Genomic DNA, 7,043 nt, shown 5'->3' on the forward strand with positions numbered 1-7,043 from the left:
CCTCTAAAAATATAGCATTAGGAGATTTTTATTGCAGTTTTTCTGCTCACAGTGTGGTTTTCTGGAATCTTATAACTGCTCGATTTAGAATGTAAACGTTGTGTATGAGATATTACAGTGGCTGACGTGAAGCTTTGGATGAGCTGTTCTCTTATAAGTCCCATGGATACAGATAAATGAATGCATACGTCTATTTGTGCATCGTACCTCCGTTAACAAAACAGAGGACAGGTTACGTTATATATGTGTATTCAATATAGTGCAGCTGTTCTATACGTAGCCATTTCGTTTTAATGATTACAAGTTTTCTGAGACCCCTTTGTTTATGCATCTAAACCCCCAAATGCCTCATTTCTATATTGAGTATTATTGAGTGGCCTTTTGAATATTTAATGAATGTTTGATAAATAATGATTGCTCATAAGTTCTTTGGAGTTTTCATGCCATCAGCAATACTAACATTAAACCGTATACTTCCTACTACCTGTTTAGCGTTTAAGTGTGGGAAAACCCTTACAGGCTAATGGTCTTCTTCATTCTGAGTCAGAGTTTAAAAAAAAACATCTTTCCAGTTACCCACTAAGAGCCTTTATTAGTGAGGGTGAATCTTGAATGATATAACTTGAAGTAGAAAGCTGATAAACACTTGATTTTTCAGTGGATCTTTTTTTTTTGCCAATAAAGAACATACGTCTTGTAATGCATTCTGCTCACAACCAGACTTCAGTGTAATATGAACAAATACTGTATGTCTTTAGTATAAAGACGTGAATACAAACATTTTTGGTATAGTGGGAAATGTTCCTTTATGGAGAACACCATTTTTAAGCAAGACACATTTCACATTTTTCGGCAGTTTCTCTGAAGACCTGTTCCATCTCCACTGATGTTTTCAGCACGTAGTCTTCCTCTTGTTTTGCCTTGAATACCTTGAGTTACCAGACATCAGATTTAGAAATTTTTAACTCTAATATTTGTCTGTATTAATGCCAGTTTGGAGTAGACCAAAGCACTGGGAGGGTAACTTGTGATTTGTTTTCTGTGTGTATATGAAATCTGCTAAATGTTTTATATTGCCAATCTTTTCCGACAGTACCAGATCTGCTGGAGCTTTGTTTGCACAGAATAATGTAAAGTTGCCTAAAAAGCCTACATTATTTCAGAAATGTTTCTTGTCTTTGCTTTTGTATAGTGTTAAATGTTTTTTTTCTCCTTATTGTTATAAATCTGTTTTAAATTTCTAAATAAACAATTTAAGTTTGAAAGAGTGTACTATTCAAAGATTGCATTTCTAAAATAGGAACATGAACATTTAAGACTTATTAAACTGACACGGGGAGGGTTATTTACTTACAGTAAATCCAAGCTTCTCATTTTTTTAAATAAAAAAACACAACCAAACTAATACCTGATTTGACCTTATTTATTAAAAAAAGCTTGATTTTATGGGTTTCGGTAAAATCGAGCAAAAACCTGAATTACTCTATTTATTTCGGTCTTTTTTGCCCAAAAAGGTCGGATTTTTGGGCTAATTCCAGCGAAGACCACAGAAAATTCAAAATAGAATAGGGATCTCTGCCATGGACTTGTACACAACCTTGGCAGGTCTGAGATGACGGCTTTTCAGATTCGGGCTTCTTGCTGCTTCAGGCTTTAATAAATCTCGAAAAATTTGAGTTAAAAAAAAAAACCCACTGAAAAATGACTTTTGCCCCAAAAAGCCTGGTGTTTAGTAAATAAGCCCCCATAGAGGCCAATTTATTAAAGGTCAAATTTAAGTGGTTTTAGAGGTTTTTGAAATTACAATTAAACACCTATATATCTAAAATTATGAATGCCATGAACATTATTAAAAGATCAAAATATAAAAATTATGAACTGAAAAAAGTGCTGAAGGATGCGCTAAAAAATACAGATATGTCTAAAAATTTGGGTTTTTCGGACAGCTCCCATTGACTTCTATGGGACCGCGACTGCTTTTACTAGGAGACGTTTTGTATTCGAGTTTTTCATGTTTTTTACATTTAACTTCAATAAAAGTCACCAAGTTTGCACAGGAGCAGTAATCCATAGCAACCAATCAGCAAGTACCACTGGTCACTTGTTTAAAAGCAAGATTCTTATTGGTTGCTATGAGTTACTGCTCCTGGGAAAACTTAGTGTATTTTTCACATATTGGGGTTAGACTTTTAGAGAAAAAAAAACAACCACAATTTTTTAGAGAAAAAATGTCTTTTAATAAGTTTTACTATTTGTGAAAAAAAAAAAAAAAAGGAAATCCAAATGTTAGTATATCATCCCCATATATCCATAATATGTAATACACACAATTTCTGTTGTACTGTATCCTTACAGATAGTGCTTAGCTCCAGCATATTTACGCAGCCCCAGTGGAGCTCACAATCGTAAAGGGGTGGTTTGCCTATATGTTAATTTTTACCATGTTATAGAATGGCTAATTCTAAGTAACATACAGGGGGTTATTTATCAAAAGTTGAATTTTAGAGTAATGTGAGGTTTTTTTTAGACCTCAAATGAATGTACAACTTGAATGGTTTCAAAATTAAGAAAAAACTTGAATGAAAAAAACTTTCAAGTGAAACCCTCTGAAAAAACGTGAACATCATGAAGGCTATTTACATCTTTAAGTGGTTCAAGGGACCTCTGCCATTGACTTCTACATGACCTCGACAGATTTTAGATGGTGTCTTTTTTTAGATTCGATCTATTTCCAGGGTTGGGGTATAATAAATCTTGAAAAATTCAAGTTTTTTTTTAACCCGAAGAATCAATTATAGACTCTAACCTCGAAAACACAACTCAAATCTAAATAAATCTGCTCCTAGTCGTCATTATTTATTTATTTTTTATAGTTTTTGAATTATGTGCATTCTTCTTCTGACTCTTTCCAGCTTTCAAATGGGGGGCAGTGACTCCATCTAGAAAACAAATGCTCTGTAAGGCTGTAAATGTATTATTATTGCTACTTTTTATTACTCATCTTTTTATTCAGGGCCTCTCCTATTCATATTCCAGTTTTTTATTCAAATCAGTGTATGGTTGCTATGGTAATAAGGTGCCTATCACATCGACACTAGACACTTGGGTTGATTTTGATAGGAGCCATTTACTTGTCTGTATGTTTTTGGAGTGTGACAGAAGTGCAAACCACTGGGTGACCTCCAATAACATTCTATTTTTACAAAATGTATGATCATCTTTGCATGCACAATTTACTGAAAATATTGACAGTATTTTATAGAGAGAGAGAAAGAGACAGATTTTGGCACCCCACATACTACTGAAAACTAAAGGTTTCAGCAACCCAACATCGTTTGGCAGAGAGCCTCATTTCTGTTGATTTTGTAGCATCTGAGTTTTCCTAAAACGGTCTGTTTTGTTCTTTCTGAGAAGTTCTAAACTGAAGTGAAACAGCAGCTACAGACACAGCAATATTTATAGCACTCACAAATTCATGTGTATGACAAGGCTCAATTCAGCTCAAGCACATTGACACTAATGGTCACTGATGCAGGCATACATTTGTATCGGTCTACCTACAAATACTTTAGGAAAGACTTAAAATGAAAGATAGATAAATGTACATGTTCACACATAAAAATGCTTTAAAATACAGAGCAGCTTGTACAGAGTACCTTAAATTGTGAGTACCGGTATTATTTTTGTTGCCTTCTGGACTTGCAATAGGCTGCAATTGCTTTCAGCAGGAAAACCTTAAATAGGCTTAGGATATTGTGTGTGTGTGTGTGTGTGTGTATATGTGTATATGTGTATATATATATATATATATATATATATATATATATATATATATATATGTGTATGTGTATATATATATATATATATATAGTTACATTTTATATTTTCTATGTATCTATTTAAAGTGGACCTGTCACCCATATAGTAGAAGATCATAGAAAGCATGGACATTTAAAATATAAGGACAAGCTTACCACTTTCCACAAGGAGTCCCGGTGCTCATGCTCCAAACCCCCAGCAGGGGGTGGAATATGTACAAAAACCTAAAAATTAAGCTGGCACAATTCCGGAACCCCAAAAAAGTTGATTGATTAGTAGAATCCAGGAGTCTGAAAATTTGATAAAGCAGTACAAAAATATTTATTTACATCTTGTATAAAAAATAATAGCCTGACGCGTTTCGTGTCCCCACAGGACACTTGATCATAGGCTAACTTGTTACTGATACATACAAAGTATTTAAAGGGAAAAAGAGCCAATAGTAAGTCTCATGGGCGCAGTCATAATTAATCCTCAAGTAGCAGTATATCGTTGCCCCTAGTGGCTCATCATTAAAACAACATTTGAAAGTACAAATAGTTATTCTAGCATAAATATATATATATATATATATATATATATATATATATATATATATTTATACAGAAATAATATATAAGCAGAATAACAGGGTACTAAAAACCAGTAGTCATCCTGGTGATCAGTGGCTCCCTATATGATCCTGTTGTTTGTAATTAAAACATTTCCTTTAAAGGATACTGTCATGGGAAAATGGTTTTTTTTCCACAAAACACATCAGTTAATAGTGCTGCTCCAGCAGGATTCTGCACTGAAATTAGTTTCTCAAAAGAGTAAACAGATGGCTGCCTACACACCAATATTACAACTAAAAAAAAAAAACACTTACTGATTAAGGAATGAAATTTTATACTGTAGAGTGAATTATTTTCAGTGCAAACAGTGTAATTTAGAAATAAAACTACACTATAAATCCCTTCATGCTTCCTAGGAACTTTGCCATCTGTCCTAAGATTCTCCTAACCTCATGGTGTTACCAGGGTTTGTCATGCACTTAAACCCAAACGTTGCCCTTTCATTTAGTATTAATAAAGTAGTTTTATCCTTATTTTATTTTGGTTAGGACTGAACCAGACCTATATATTTTTCACAGGGTTGTAGGCATATCATGAACACTCACCCATAGCCTTAAAGAGATACTGACACCAGAAAATAACCCTTTTTTATATCCATCATAATCATTGAATGCTATTTATAATTTTGCCATAAAAAGTATTTGCCTGATGCTTTTACATTACCTTTCTTATCCCCATGTTCCTGTATGAGGGGGCTGCCATATTTGTGCAGCAGGAGTCCGTTAGCATTAGAAACTCTAACTGACAGGCTGACAAGGGACAGTCAGGTTGGCAAAACAGTCAGGTTTAGGAACTTCAAGTAACAAATACTATTTATTACAAAAGCAGAACTATCGGCAAAGAATGGTCAACGTGACGTATAGGTAACTTTTAATGTAGATTAATATTTAGAAACTAAAATTTTTTAGTGTCAGTATCAGTATGAAGATGAGTCACATCTCTTTGCCCTTACAGCACAGGTAGGTAGGGGTATGAGGAGTCAGACTTCATGGGGAAGTTTATTAACTTGTAAGAACCGAGCATCATTGACATTGTAGAACTGGGGGTACATTTTATTTGATTTTTGCATTGAACATGAGCTAAAACCATTTATAAATAGATGCTACTGGCCCTACAGCAAATTCAATTTAGAGCCCCAAAATATTGACAGGTTGGCCTGTTCTACCATGATATATTAAAATTGCTCATTAATTAGGCTCTCACTGCACTGCCAACACTCCCCCCCCCCCCCCCGCAACTGCAGGATCTACTTCCTCTGTAGTTACACCAATACATTTACACTCCTCGTTGGTCCGGATGATTACTCCTGTGTATGCGTGCTGATAACCACCTTAGAAAAGGTTTTTGAGTTGGTATAGCTATAAATGCCTCATTTTATATACTTAGCTTAATGCAACAGCCTAAAGCTTCAGAATATTTACAACAGTAATAATCCAGGCCTTCCAATTTGTCACTGGACTGCACCATCTTTGATTTTATTAGGAGTGTCTGTGACACTGCACATACTCAGTGGGCTTTGAGAAGCTGTTGAGAAGCTAAGCTTAGGACTGATATAATAAGGTCGTATACGCTGATCCTACAGGACTGATTATTAAATGCTGATGCTAATTGCAGGTAATGAGAATCTAGTCAGCCTTGTACTGTAAGATATATATTTTCTATATAAAATATATTATTGGGCAGTCCCTAAGGTCAGATAACTGACAGTAGCTCAGAGCATGTGTTCTGAATCTGCAGGAAAAAAAGATGGGGAGCTACTAGAGGGCACAGGTCTTCATTGAAATAGGGCTGTGTTTGCTGTTGGCTGGTACAGAAGTCCAAAACATAATGGGGCAGATTTACTAAATGGTGAAGTGGCCGTCACTAGCAAAACATTGCCAGAAATCTCACCCCGCAGGTCCAGACTGAGAATTAAAATAGGCCCTGACATTTCAGGTACACAAAGGCCCAATCAGCCCACACAGCCCCTTAAATAGTGACTTTCTATGGCACCTTATAGCAGCCCCACTGGCATTTACCAGAACCCACAAATTGCCAGTCCGGGCCTGCGCAGGGACATTGCTAATTTACTAATAAGCATAAAGGACAATTTGCCAGCAAAAGAGAGTAGTTTCACCCGGCAAACAATTAGAATGTTACTGTAACATCCTGCCTGGATTTGAACCAGGGACTCATTGCTTGCTGTGAAGTCGCCATGTCAATCACCTATTTGAACAGACTACTGGTTTTCTGGTTCACTTCAATAATATTCTACGTTTTTCAGGCAGAAATGATGGCTATAGGTGTATTAAGCCACACCTATCCAGCCTATAAATCCCTACCTCTCAGTTCCTTCCACGCCCGTTATAGGTCTATAATACACAAAAGCCATGAATATCTTGTAAATTATATCCTTATAAACGGTGAGTTCTGATGTCATCAGTTATAAACGGTGAGTTCTGATGTCATTTCTGTCACATGACTCACTGAAATTTGTGTATTTTAATAAATAAAGTACCCCCAGTTGTAAAATATGAGGATATTAGAAGTTACCTCGGGGTTCCATGACCTGTATAAAAACACTCGGCCTTCGGCCTCGTGTTTTTATATGGTCATGAAACTCCTCGGTAA

Source organism: Xenopus laevis, chromosome 1L (genome assembly GCF_017654675.1).
Source record: "Xenopus laevis strain J_2021 chromosome 1L, Xenopus_laevis_v10.1, whole genome shotgun sequence".
Taxonomy (NCBI): Eukaryota; Metazoa; Chordata; class Amphibia; order Anura; family Pipidae; genus Xenopus; species Xenopus laevis.